Raw genomic sequence first — 14,855 nt, forward strand, 5'->3', positions numbered from 1 at the left:
AAAAGTTTAACTGCTTAATAGCCCAATAGGCTCTATGCCCTAACTCAACAGTCAAGTGACATGCCTTGCCAAATATTAAACGGTAGGGTGACATTCCAATGGGTGTCTTAAACGTGGTACGGTAAGCCCATAAGGCATCAGTAAGCCTCGACGACCAGTCTTTCCTATTATGATTAACTGTTTTCTCTAAAATACGCTTAATTTCCCTATTGGAAACCTCTACCTGACCACTAGTCTGTGGGTGATACGGGGTAGCTACTTTGTGGGTAATACCATATTGTTTCATTAACAGAGCAAACGGTCTATTACAAAAGTGTGAACCCCCATCACTAATTATAGCTCGCGGTGTACCAAAACGTGTAAGTATATTCTCTTTCGAAAACATAATTACGACCCTATGGTCAATTGTTTTACACGGAACCACCTCAACCCACTTAGACACATAGTCTACAGCGACAAGTATGTAAAGATAACCCAAAGAATTAGGAAATGGACCCATAAAATCAACGCCCCACACATCAAAGACCTCAATCACTAAAATAGGGTTCAAAGGCATTATATTTCTACGGGAAATGGTCCCTAACCTCTGGCAACGATCACAAGACACACAGTGACTATGGGAGTCCTTAAACAACGAAGGCCAGTAAAAGCCACACTGTAATATCTTAGCAGAAGTCTTCTTAGCACTAAAATGACCCCCACAAGCATGTTCATGACAAAAGGAAAGAATACTGGACTGGTCACTCTCAGGTACACATCTCCTAATAATCTGGTCTGGACAATACTTAAACAAATAAGGATCGTCCCAAAAGAAATTCTTAACCTCGGCTAAAAACCTAGAACGATCTTGTTTACCCCAATGTTGAGGGGTTCGACCAGTAACAAGATAATTCACTATATTTGCATACCAAGGTGATTGGGAAACAGAGAACAATTGTTCATCAGGAAAGCTATCCCTTATAGGAAGGGAATCACTAGGGGAACTAAAAACTAGCCTAGATAAGTGGTCTGCTACTACATTTTCAGCACCCTTTTTGTCTCTAATGTCTGGAGAAAATTCTTGTAACAATAGAATCCACCCAATCAATCTAGGTTTGGTATCCTTCTTAGACAAAAGGTATTTCAAAGCAGCATGATCAGTATAGATTACGATCTTAGAACCTAATGGGTAGGATCTAAACTTATCCAAGGAAAACACGATGGCTAACAGTTCCTTCTCGGTAGTTGTATAGTTCAAATGGGCATCATTCAGAGTTTTGCTAGCATAGTAAATCACATGAAGTAATTTGTCAACACGTTGACCTAACACAACGCCTATAGCATAATCTGAAGCATCACACATAATCTCAAAGGGTAGGTTCCAGTTGGGTGCCTGGACTATGGGAGCGGTAGTGAGTAAATTTTTAAGCTTCTCAAAAGCCTCTAAACAAGCATCATCAAAGACAAACTTAACATCTTTTGCAAGCAAATTGCAAAGAGGTGTAGAAATCAAGCTAAAATCCTTAATGAATCGACGGTAAAAACCTGCATGCCCTAGGAATGACCTAATGTCTTTTACGGTTTTTGGGACCTGTAAAGTATTAATAAGGTCAACTTTGGCTTTTTCTACCTCTATACCCTTTGAAGAAATGATGTGCCCTAAAACAATTCCTAATTTAACCATGAAATGGCATTTTTCCCAATTAAGCACTAAATTCTTTTCCTTACACCTAGTTGACTAATGTCAAATGATGCAAGCACTCATCAAAAGATGAACCAAACACTGAAAAATCATCCATAAAGACCTCTAAAAACCGTTCTACTATATCAGAAAATATGCTCATCATACAACGCTGAAAAAGTCGCAGGGGCATTACACAGCCCGAAAGGCATGCGTCTATACGCGAAGGTACCAAAGGGACAGGTAAAAGTGGTTTTCTCTTGGTCTTCTGGGGAAATAATGGTGGGATTCTAAAAGTCCTACAAATGATAACCGCAAGTGCACGGTGTCGAAAGTGGAAAATGTGCAAGTACGGGTCGATCCACAGGGACAAGGGGGAGCAAATGTTGTTTTCTAGCTTCTCTAGCTGCTTCCTAAGCTAACATGGAGCTGAATGGACTGAGGTATGAGAGCTGAATGGGGCAGTGAACAGTGAGGGAAACAAGTAAAGATTGTGGTGTTAAGACACCACTGTGAGCATGAGGGGAAACAAACAGTGAGCAATGAAGGTAAAACAAGTGAAAGAAAACAGTGAAGAAACTGAAAACAGTAGGAATGGAAGTGTATGAAGATGGATGAGAATTCTCTTTCACCTAGCTAGTTCACCTAGGTTAACCTTGTCATGTGTCTAGTTAACTACCTAAAGTCCTTGGATTAACCCCTAGAATTGCCTATCTGATTAAAGCATAGGCAATCACAGGTCACTTAGGGTCTAGGTCTCTAACTAATATGGCTTTGTTAATCCCTCAGACTATCACTGACTCCTAGCATTAATAGTCTGTTTAAAGCACCACTAATCACAAGCCAGTGAACCCTTGGAAAGTCACTAACCTAACTGTTTTGAGCTCAACAGGGACTAACTCAAATGGCTAACCATTTGGCTCAAGGGTCTTCTCACCCTAGTGATGGATTAGAACATGCTGGAGTTAGGAGCTTTCATGTTGTCAAGCATTAAGACTCAAAACAAGAACATATAAGTAAACAGGGGAATTACAGGACTAACATTAGAAGATTCACAAGACAACAAACAATTGAACATTCACACAACAAACATTAACAGTGGATAAGAAGAAGATATGCATTGGATTGAAAAATGAAATTAACCCAATTAGGGGGAACTAGGATGACCCAAGAACAGTTTAAACATTCTACATCAGTTTCTATTTATATCTTACATCAAATCCCTAATTTCTAAACCCTAAAATTTGGGGATTTTCAATTTCTCTCACCCATTTGCGAATTCAGCTCGACCCATGCCCTGTTGTTGTTCCCTCTGCTCCTCCTCAGCTTGAACTGCTCCCAATTGCGTCTACTGATTCCCTAGCTTTTCTCTTTCTTATTTGTAGCACTTAGGGTTGATACTAAGAACAAGAGAGGGAAATACTAGGGAGCTGGATGATGGTGATGGCTCTGATTTGGTCGGGAGAATGGAGATGGTGAAGCTCGAGGTGGTGATGGAAGAGATGGTGGCGGCGGTGGAGTTGCAGGCGGTATGGTGGTAGGACTGTGGAGTTTTTGGGTAAGATGAAGAAGAAACCGATGGAGAAGAAGGGTCCGTTTGGTTGGGTAATAGGGTTTGGTGACTAGGGTGTTAGACGGACTCATCAATTTTAGATGTTATGATAAGGGAAAACGTTGGATGAAAAGATGATAGAATGATCCAACAGAGCGATGGAGATGGGGGTGGAGCAACCGTTGGATGATGGATACATCAAAACTGACGGTCCAAGATGGGGTTAGGTACTATGGTGTTTGACAGGAGCTTTGGATTTTGATGCACAATGATGAGGTGGCCGTTGGATGATGAGATGGATCCAATCTGACGACTCTCATGGAAATGGGTATGGATAATGGAAATGGATTTGGGTAAGGGTTTTGGGCCTTGGGTATGCCAAGCCCATATCTTCTTTAAGAACAATTCTTCCTCTTCAATCCCACTTCTAATTGATCCGGCTCTTGCAAACATCATTCTTCGCTTCCTCCTAGCGGGAGTCTTTGCCGTTCCTTTGCTCTTTTCGCTCCGTGAGATAACCAGGCTTTATTTAGTACCTAAAAATGCAAAATTAATTAAGAAAAGTATTTATTCTTGAAAACAACAAAAACACAGAATATGGGATAAAATGGAGCGTTAGTGCACAAAGGATGAGTTAAATGCCAAGAAAAATATATAGAAATATGCACTTTTTAGCACTCATCAAATACCCCCAAACCTGAATTTTACTTGTCCTCAAGTAAAAAAAAAACTAAGGAAATCCTACCTATACCACTGTCGCTGGTCTCTCGATTGCATTTAGCGAATGCAATAAGCCTTTTAAACCACTAAGTGTCCCTAGTGGACGAGTGAAGTCTCGTGAAGGTTTGCTTAGAACGTACCTACAAAGTTCTAGGACTAAATATAAGCTCATATTCCATCAAATGTGACATGTGCAAGACAGTTTAAGCTCACAGCAAAATGGAGATGTCAATCTAGCTATCAAAGGCACAATCCTACACATGTGTAAAGAAAGATCGGATGTTATGACTACTAATCACCAAGAGATAGTTTCTCAGGATAAGAACCAAGGTCGAAATCTAGCTAGCTGTCCGGACTTTACGAGAATTGTGAATGAGTTGGAGGTATTTCACAATTACTCGCGTTGTACATCAATGGCATACACCCTTCCTTGCTTATTACAATAAAACACAAAAGATGACTCTTTACATGACTCTTATTTACATTGACTACTCTCTTTTATTTTTGGAACAAGAGAGGATGGAATTGAAAAATACTTGATTTTTTTTTTGTATTTTTCTGATACTTTTTCTGAATATATACATCGTTTTTTTTTTTTTTTTTTGATAAGGAAACACTTTTGATACATAAGAAAAAAGAAACAAAAAATTACATGACATTTTGCAAGAGGTAGCCCTTTTTGATGCACCCAGTTAAATTCGATGGTTGTCTTTCTTAAATTCGATCTGATTATATCCGGAAAAGCCATCTAAAAAGAAATAGAAACTATATCCAGCTAATCTTTCTAGCATTTGGTCGATAAAAAGAAGGGGAAAGTGATCCTTCCTTGTTACCTTGTTCAATTTCCTATAGTCGATACAGACACGCCATCCCGTGGTCACTCGGGTTGGGATTAACTCATTATCCTCATTCTGGACTATAGTGATACCTGATTTCTTGGGAACAACCTGAACGGGGCTGACCCACTTACTTTCTGAAATTGGGTAGATAATACCCGCATCTAACAACTTAAGATCCTCTTTTCAACTACTTCTTTCATGTTAGGGTTCAGTCGACGTTGCATCTCCCTAGAAGGTTTGGAGTCTTCCTCTAAATGAATCTGATGCATACAAACGGTAGGACTAATACCCTTAATGTCTGTTATAGACCACCCTAAAGCTTCCTTATTATCTTGAAGTACTTTTACTAGCCTACTTTCCTGATCACTATCCAAGTCGACAGCAATAATCACAGGTAAAGTCTCAGATGGGCCTAAGAACACATACTTCAGGTTATCTGGTAAAGGTTTGAGGTCCAACTTAGGGGGCTCTTCTAAGGAAGGAACTGAGGTAGTCTCAGAAGCTGGTAATGGTTCGAACCTAGCTTTACATCTATCAGTGTCTAACACAGGGGTAGAATCTAATAGAGCATTCACTTGTTCAATCATCGTCAAAATCTAAACCAAAATGGGATAGACAACTCTCTAATGGGTCTTCAGACAAGATGTTTGGTAATGACTCTTGAACTAAGGATTCTATCATATTAACCTCTTCAACACATGTGTCATCTAGCTCATAAGGTAGCTTACTGACATTAAAAATGTTCATTTCGATAGTCATATTACCAAAGGATAAATTCATTACACCATTTCAACAGTTTATGATCGCATTAGACGTAGCTACGAATGGACGACCTAAAATCACAGGTATCTGGTTCTCTGGGTCAGGGACAGGTTGGGTATCTAGGACCACGAAATCCACTGGATAAATAAACTTGTCGACCTCAATAAGAACATCCTAGACAACACCTCGAGGAATTTTGATAGACCTATCAGCTAACTGCAGTGTTATCTGAGTAGGTTTCATTTCACCAAGTCCTAGATGTAAGTACACATGGAACGGCAGTAAGTTCACACTGGCTCCTAAGTCAAGTAAATCTTTTTCTACCCGGTGTTTACCTATTGTACAAGCAATGGTTGGGGAACCTGGGTCTTTGTACTTTGGAGTGGTAGTGTTCTGAATGATTGAACTTACATGACTAGCTAAAAAGGATTTCTTATGGACGCCAAGTTTTCGCTTTCGCGTACACATATCCTTAAGGAACTTGGCATAAGCAGGAATTTGCCTAATTGCATCTAATAAAGGAAGGTTTATGATAACTTGCTTAAAAACCTCTAATATGTCATTAAAGTTTGATTCCTTCTTTGTTGATGCTAATAGCTGGGGAAATGGGGCTCTAGGCACAGAATCAGACCTCTCAGGAACCGAATTGGCATCATCGGAAATTTTATCAGTCCCCTCAGTTAGTGGTCCTGAGGGGTGAACTACAGTATGTTCACTATCGGGCATGGTTACCTGATTGTCTACTACTCTACCACTCCTAAGGATTCTAATAGCATTCAATTGATTCGATGGTTGTGGGTAGTCTGACTAGGGAGCCTTCCGTTATCTCTCTCACTTAAGGTCTTAGCTATTTGGCCGACTTGAAGTTCTAGCTTAGCAAGGCTCTGAGCATTAGTTTGAAAGTTCTGCTTGGTTTCCACTTGAAAACTAATTTGGCTATGTGCTAACATATCCTGAGTTTTTTCTAACATCTTAATAGATTCCTCTAAGCTAGTCGTTTTTTTTTCTGGGCCTGATGAATTCTTAGTGTAACCAAAACCTGGGGGAGCATTAGAATTACTAAACTGACCTTGACTCTGGCCCTTAAGCCATGAAAGGTTCGGATGGTTTCTCCAACCAGGATTATAGGTTTCTGAATATGGGTCAAACTTCTGACGGTTATCATACCTAGTGTTATTATAGAGAGCATTGGCTTGCACTTCATTATTCTGGCCTTCCCAAAAAGGCTCCAATCTACCACTAGTATGACCCACTTCTAAAGCTTCTAACCTTTTTGCTATAGCAGCAATTTTAGTATCTGACTCAAAGCTTCCTTCTACCCTATTAATGTTTCCTCCGCCTAGAAGAATTGTTTTCTGGGGTACCCTATTGTTTTCCCATTGTTGGGTCTTTTCGGCGATTTCATGCAAATATGTCATCGAATCATCAACTGTTTGGTTTTCAAACCCACCTGTACACATCGACTCTACTGTAGTTGTAGTGGGATAATCTAAACCCTCATAAAGTATCTGAACTAACCTAACCTTTTCTAAACCATGATGAGGACATTGGGATAATAAATCATTGAACCTTTCCAAATACCTATACAAAGACTCTCACTCTTGTTGCGAAAATGTGCAGATTTGCGTCCTAATAGACGATGTTTTGTGCCTAGGGAAAAACTTGTTCAAAAAGGCAGATGTAAGTTGTTCATATGTTTCAATTGATTCGGAAGCCAAACTATACAGCCACGACTTGGCTTTATCTTTTAAGGAAAAGGGGAGTAACCTGAGTTTAGAAGCATCATCATCAAGGTTTCTAATTTTCAAGGTACCACAAATTTCCTCAAAGTCCCTAACATGGAAATACGGGTTTTCATTTTCTTTCCATAAAAAGATTGGGAGCAACTGTAAGGTTCCAGGCTTAAGTTCATAATTTTCTTCAGTTTCAGGTAACTTGATACACGAGGGACGAGTAGTCCTAGTAGGGTTCAACAAAGCTTTCAAAGTTGCCATTTCTGGCGCTATTGGACTATCAGGGATTTTCTCCTCAAACAGACGTTCAAAAAGGGAATTTTCAAGAATCGGACTTTCTAAATTGAGGTAATCGAGATGCTTAGAACTACTAGGTTTCTCTTTAACAAATCTACCTAGGGCGTCTCTTTTACTACTAGGTTTCTCTTTAACAGAATAAGGTAGGGAATTCTATGCAATCACAAAACAAGGCTGACTCAACCAAATCAAACCTAAATTTCTAGCAAACAAAAAGCATGATGGCTCCACTTAGATTGTTTCTAGACCAGCTTCTATTCTTTCGAAAAGGAACTCGTTACAATCTGAACAAACCCCTCTGGAAACAATCCGAGTCAAAGTAAGTTGAATCGAGGCGAGGGAAGCTCAGTGGAGCTTTGATACCCAAGGCCTCACCGGTTCCAAGGCGGCGCAGTCACGCATTCAACTCACAGAAACTATCATGAACTTCGAAGTATGCTCAAAAGAGTAACCAATATTTTTCGAACGACTTTCCTATTAAGCTCGTTACCCTATAGGTCTCGTTCTAGTCAAAATTTTAGGATTAGGTTCGCGTTTGGTTTCGTTTTCCTAAGGCGGGCAAGAAGAGAACGGTGATGAAATCCGAACCCTTATCTTGTATGGCCAGTCCTTGCCCTTTACTAGGAAATTAAAGCAGCCGTTTTCAAGTCCTCCGCATATATGAAAACGAAGGAATACAATAAACCCGCTGACAGGGGATTTGCGGGTGTTTCAAAAAACTTACCTCTCGTACCAGACGGGCGAAGAACCGCTGAAGTCGACTTGGGCCACGACTCCTATGTCATGTACGGACCCGAGGGGCCGAGGCGATATCGTAATCACCGTCCTTCGCTGCACACAGTTTATATTTAAACCAATCCTTCCTTAGGGTTTAAAAATAATAATGTCCAAGTGTCCAAAAAGAAAATAAAAAATTACAAAAATAACAAATCCTAATACAGTTCTCTATTTTTTTTCTTTTTTTTTTAATAATAAAGAAAAATAACTAAAAAGAAATTGTCTTCTTTTCCGTTCTTTTCGCTTTAATATTTCGCTCCAGGTCTTTATGCTTTAAGATCCAATCTTTAAGAAATCACCAAACTCCTTGGCTCAATTCTCTTTATGATCCAAAACCTGTAGAAAAAAGATAAATAACCAAAAACGTAAAAAAGAACAAAAATAATAAAAACCTAAAAAATAAAAGAATAATAAGTCTAAAACCCTAAAAAAAGCAAATCCGCGTCGGCGGCGCCAAAAATTGATGTGGTTTATAGATAGTGGTAAAAGTGCTTCTATTCTCAGACTTGCGAAGGATAAATTATAGACTTAAATTCTAAAACTAAAATAGTAAACTCACTAATAATCATAGCAAACACTGACAAAGTTAATATCAATATTAAAAGACAACTGAGGCTAAGATTCCACTATTTTTTCAAGGTCAAAGTTATTTAATCCAATCTTTATATTTATCCAATTTTCTCATTCAATTTGATTCTAAAACATTGCAACAAGTAGATTTTCAAAAGCAATAATTGTAAATATCAAGTATGAAGCATCAAAAGTCTATAAACTAAGCATACTTCTTTAAAATAGATCACAATCACTCAAGTAAAAATCATATTCAATTAAAGCTCAAGGCAAATAATCATAATCATAATTGCAATAAATAGATGAAATAGAATATACCACTTCTTGTTGGAAAAATAGCTTCCTCTATCGCCTCAACAATGGGGTTTAGCTCCTCATGTTAATCATTTGCTCAAGATACATGTTTGTTGCTCAAAAGTTGATTAAATAGAAGAGAAGGTATGAAGCAGCGTGTTTGTAACAGTTGTAATTGTTACAAAATGCACTGTTACAGAAAGCAGTGTTACAAAGAAATACTAACAGTAATAGTTGTTGGCAAATCGTTACAGTTTGAAAGAAAAGGTGACGGTTCTCTGTTCTTCTTCTTCCTCTCGACTGCAACTCGATTGAATCTCAAGAAATCCTCGGTTATTCTTATCTTTTTCTCCACCTCAAGTCTCGGGATTTCTTTCCCTTCCAAGCTTATCTACGCGTCAACTTGGTTCTCCAAACTCTCAAGTACTCCCTGTAGACTGAATAAGGACTCAATTCATAACGTAAAATCCTCTGGTACTTCCATACATAAACCAAAATATCCGAGAATACACGGAACTCCCTGTTTTAGCCAACTCGATGATTTCCTCCTATATTTTCGAATCTAAAGGGATTACCAACCCTGTTTCGATGAATCTAGATAATCCCAATCCATCTCCACGTCAAACTCCCACATAATCTCACCCAAAAGACGATAACAACTCTGATAAACTTCACCTCCTCTATTTGCTTCTCCCGGCCTATCTAGCCCAATTGGTTGGGTCCAATCAATCACATCGACCCTGTTATGCTATCACAGGTCCAGTCCAACGAAAATAAGCCATTGAATCTCCTTATAAATCTCTCAAAATTCGATCTCCATATCTGCTTCGCTGCTGCAACAGCTTCCCGCCAAAAAGCTTCATTTGAATTATGAAGAAGAGGCGCCCCTATCCAGAGCAGGGGTGCGAATAGAAGCTGCCTTGAGGGTGTCCTGAGGGTGTCCCTTAGTAATTTGGGTACCCCTTATCCATAGTGAGAGTCCGAATAGCATGTGTCCTCCGGGCGCTTTTACCAACTTTTCGAGCCGATTTTTCCAAAAATGATTATTGGCCAAAAATACCTACACAGACATAAAACACCGTAATAAGTACAAAAATGAGCACTATCAATTATAGAATCGAGACAAATTAGACACAAAAATGTGTCTATCACATACCTCGACCCAGACGTTAGGACAGTAAAATCAAACGATCCGTTCAGGAATCGACGACTCAGTTACTAGGCGGCTCGATTACCAGTCATGACACAACAAGGGACGACTGGGGACTTCCGAGGGGTTAGAAGCAAATGATCCGCCCAGGTATCGGCAACACGACAAGGAATGATTGGGGACTTCCACAGTCACGGTGATGTTTCCCACAAAACTCGGTCTTACATCCGGGAGATTCCTTTTTCACCAAAAGATCAAAAAACCGAGTAAGTCTTGCCTAGACAAAATACGTGGTTTACTACTTCAAGTTTTCATGGTAATGATGAAACCAATAGCCATGTTATGTTTCATCTCATGCTCTCTGTCAACAAGCAATGCTCACGATTCAGTGGCTTTCCTGGGATGTTTGCACCATTCGCAATCGTAACCAAAAAGCATCGTTATTCTAAAAACAGTTCGTTACAAATAATAATCCAAAACCCTCAAGGTAACATTTTTCTGTCAAACCAAAAATCGCGTTTCATTTTCCTTTCAAAAAAAAAAACCTAAAATAAGAAGTTCAGAAGACAGAAATGCGTTCAAGGAAAGTTTTTCAACAATGGCTTTCTTTTATTGGCAAAAGCCTATTTCGTGCTTTGGAGAGCCTCCCCCTTCAACTTCAGTTTCCTGGACAACTTTTCGACTTCCGCTTCCTGTTTTTTCACCATATCCGCAGAAGGACCTTTGACTGTTTCGGCCAGTAACTTTTCAACCTCAGAGAAACCTTCAACGAAGCAAGGGACATTGAACTCGAAGTTTACACACGTGTCACGATGGAACCTCCAGCTCGAGACTAAATCCTCAGAAACAGTATTACCAGTCACATTGCACATGCCGTCAATCGAAGACAAAGTTTCCTCCACACGCTTAACCAACGCAAATCGACTAGTAATTTTCTTGGTCGTGGCGATATGTCCGTAGCTTTCCCATATCCTGGTGTATAGCGCCGCGTGTTTGGCTAGCACGCTAAATCCCCCGATCAACACATGATCTGGATGAGGAACCAGATATGGAGGGTTGAAAGTGGCGTCCGCGACTGCATCAGCAAACGGCAAGGGATTCCTAACGACAATCGCACCTGCGGCCGCTGGAGTACTCTCCGTTGTCTGAGTCACAACGACGTTTTCATCTCGATCAACATCCATTTCAAGGTCGCCCGGTGCGGATGTCACAGTTGGAGACAAAGCTGTATCTCCGCCAGTCTTCATCTCAGGGCCATCTTCAGAAACGGCTTCCTCCTATGATATCACAGATTAGATATTTTCCAAAGAGAAAGGAAGAGATGAAAGAAGAAAAAACATGCGTGAGACTTACTGATTCGCTTTCAGACCGACTAGAGGAAGATTCAGCACTGCTGTCGGAAGAACTACTCTCGCCATCACTGGACTCTGAACTTTCATCCTTCTCGGATTCCCCATCACCATGGATAGGCTCAGCACCGCCACCCTCCGTCTCGAGAAACGATGTTATCTGACTACTTGCAAGTTTGGTAAAGGTGTTCACGCTGCTGAGACCCTGGGCAAGATACAAAGACGGATACTTAGAAAAGAAACAAGGATATACGCGATACAACTAAAATCAAGAGGAACACGCATATTAGACGAACTGAAAGTCGGTAGGGCTGTCGAATCTTACTGGGAACCGTCTGCGGGGTTTTTAGATTTTCGCCCCTTCACTTGGGGACCATCTGTATTCGGGCTAACGAATTTTCGCTTTCTCGAAGAAGGATCCCTCAGCAGTGGGTGCTCCGCTAAAACCGCAGGAGAAGGCTTACCGCGACGGTTTTCTACCACATCATTCACGAATCCATGGATAGCGAGAAACGCATCCTGCCAAAATATGTTATATTTGGAGGTTGTTGATGGATTTCGTTCCCCGAGCGGAAAAGGGATGCTTTTACCCGACACAAGAACACTAGCATAGAGAACAATTGGAAACGAGTCTTCTGGAATAACCGGCTGACGAACGAGTGGGACCCCTTGGTCAAAACCCATATGCCGAGCCGCCCAATCTATATTTTAAGAAACTTCTTTGCAAGATCCTCAAAAGAAAGACGACACATGACCGGGCGTGCAGCTTCGCATGAACACCATCTCTCCAACACTCATATCCTCTTTATCAGAAGACAAAGACATGCTCGGAGCAGGAGCAAAGGTATTGATCTGAGTTATGGATGCATGCGCCGGAGCCCATGGATGAAAATTGACCGTGTGCGAGTTATCAAGGAATCCAACCAGGTTCGAACCAATCTTTGGGCGCCTATTCGACCAGCACAGTATCCTAGAACCACCCCAAGACTCGGGAAGTACGACCAACGGTTTTGGAGCATACCTTTCGAAGTGCTCCCACAGCCACGCTTGGAGAAAGGCGGCATGAGTATACGAATCCACTTTCATGTAGCCATTTGAAGCGCACATGTCCGCGACCAGATGATCCAAGTGTGTGTACAGAGAACCAAGAAACAAGCTGCCAATAGGGAGAACGACACCTTTTTCCAATTTTATGGAAAACTTGATAAGTTCCCGTCTTATCTCTTTCTTACCAGAGCCGTCATCGAAAATATCTCTGGATAACCAAAGAGCCAAGAACGCCGTGACATGAAGTGTACTATTTTTCTGATTTGGATCCAACTCATCAGGAAACCATTGAGACACCCACCAGCCATAGAAGCATCTCGTCTCGTTTTCTTTCCGAACGAATCCTTTTTATTTCGTAACCAGAGCGGCGCCCATTTCTTCTTCATCTGCAGACAACTTGACATCGAGGTTTCCTATTACGGGAAGGTTCAGCAAGACGGTCACGCTCTCTAAAGATATAGTCATTTTACCCCACCTGCATATGGCCGTGTGAGTGTCCTGACACCATCTGGAAATAAAAATAACCAAGCCTGGAATATCTTTCCTAATTTGAAGCACTGCGGAAGCCGCGACAACATCAATAATTCGTGCCTTGGTCAAACTGGCTTTTACACATTCCTGGCTCATCATGAATCGCATCAATTTCTCAAAGGGACGCAACGAACTCACACATATTTTAAAGTCAATGGGAGAAGCAGAATACTCTTTCCTCTGAAGACAAAACATTATTACACCTCCAGGACGAACTGACAGGGCCTCTCCTTCACTTTCCGGACCAGACAGAAGAATCGAAACATTATACTTGGGATGATTTTTCCTAATTGTGGCGGATGTTGTAAAGAACTCACCGTCTATGTTTGGCTTGGAATTGCCAACATCTTTCGTTATGGCAGAACTTTTCTCAAATGAAATCCTAACGAAATTCTCTCACGCTACTTTCACGTTCGAAATAACTACAATGGAACGGTACGAAGAGAAATTATTACGGAAAGTGCATGGAGATTATTTTATCAGACATAGGAGATCCATCCTGGACGCAAACCAATTTGTTGCAAAGTCATAATGGCATGAGCAAATAAATGGGGACTGATAGACCCTGCATTACCACCTCATGCCAAGGCCGTACCCTGCAGCAGGAAATTTGCACCCGGACGAGGAGGCGCGCCCCACCGTGGGAACAATACACACGGCCACACCAGGAAAAGGGGAGGAAACTCTAGAAGCTAGGTTTTCACGGGAAGGGAATGACAGTTACTAGCTCATGCATGCCTATTTTGCACTGTAATTGAGGCGGCCAACATTACCACGGTGTTCATGCCTAAATGTTACTACAAGTTCACGCAAAGCATATTTACGTCTAGGATTCATACCAACACAAAAGAACAATATTTTTACAAGTTCATGAAAAGGTACGCCTACAACTAGGGTTTGCACTAACAAAAGAAAACAAGAAAAACAAGTTAAAGAGGAAGTGCTGGAAGAATACCTGGGATTCGCTCGTCCGCTTTACTGTTACCACACGACCAGAATACAAAAAATATAAAGGTGTGAAATAAAAGGAGAGACCAGCCCCCTTTTCTAGGCGTGGTACTTGGAAGTTTGAATAAGGAAAGGACTTCATATTTGAGTCAAGTAAGGAAAAGAGGCAACCGGGCCCGCGAAGATAAATTACCATGCCAAGCCGTCCGCGCATGCTTTGCCTCACCAAACCACTCCATTGCCTTGGCCCCACCATGCCAAGCCGTCCGCACCATGCCTTAGCCCCACCACGCCAAGCCGTCCACATGCTTTGCCTCACCAAACCGCGCCTTGCCTTGGCCCCACCATGTCAAGTCGTCCGCACCATGCCTTAGCCCCACCATGCCAAGCCGTCCGCGCCATTACGTTGGCCCCACCATGCCGAGCCGTCCGCGCCATGACTTTCCGCGCCAACACCAAAAACTCGCCAAGCCAGCGTCATGATGTTCCCTAACCCATCCAAGGTGATACATGGCCATAATAAGCCGATGATCTTCATCTCACCACTTCACGGTCTACACCACAAATAGAATCTATGCAAGGCCGCCAAACATAAGGATCATGAACTCTCCTTACCTCTCGAAAAA

This window comes from Papaver somniferum, chromosome 2 (assembly GCF_003573695.1).
Source record: "Papaver somniferum cultivar HN1 chromosome 2, ASM357369v1, whole genome shotgun sequence".
NCBI classification, from domain to species: Eukaryota; Viridiplantae; Streptophyta; class Magnoliopsida; order Ranunculales; family Papaveraceae; genus Papaver; species Papaver somniferum.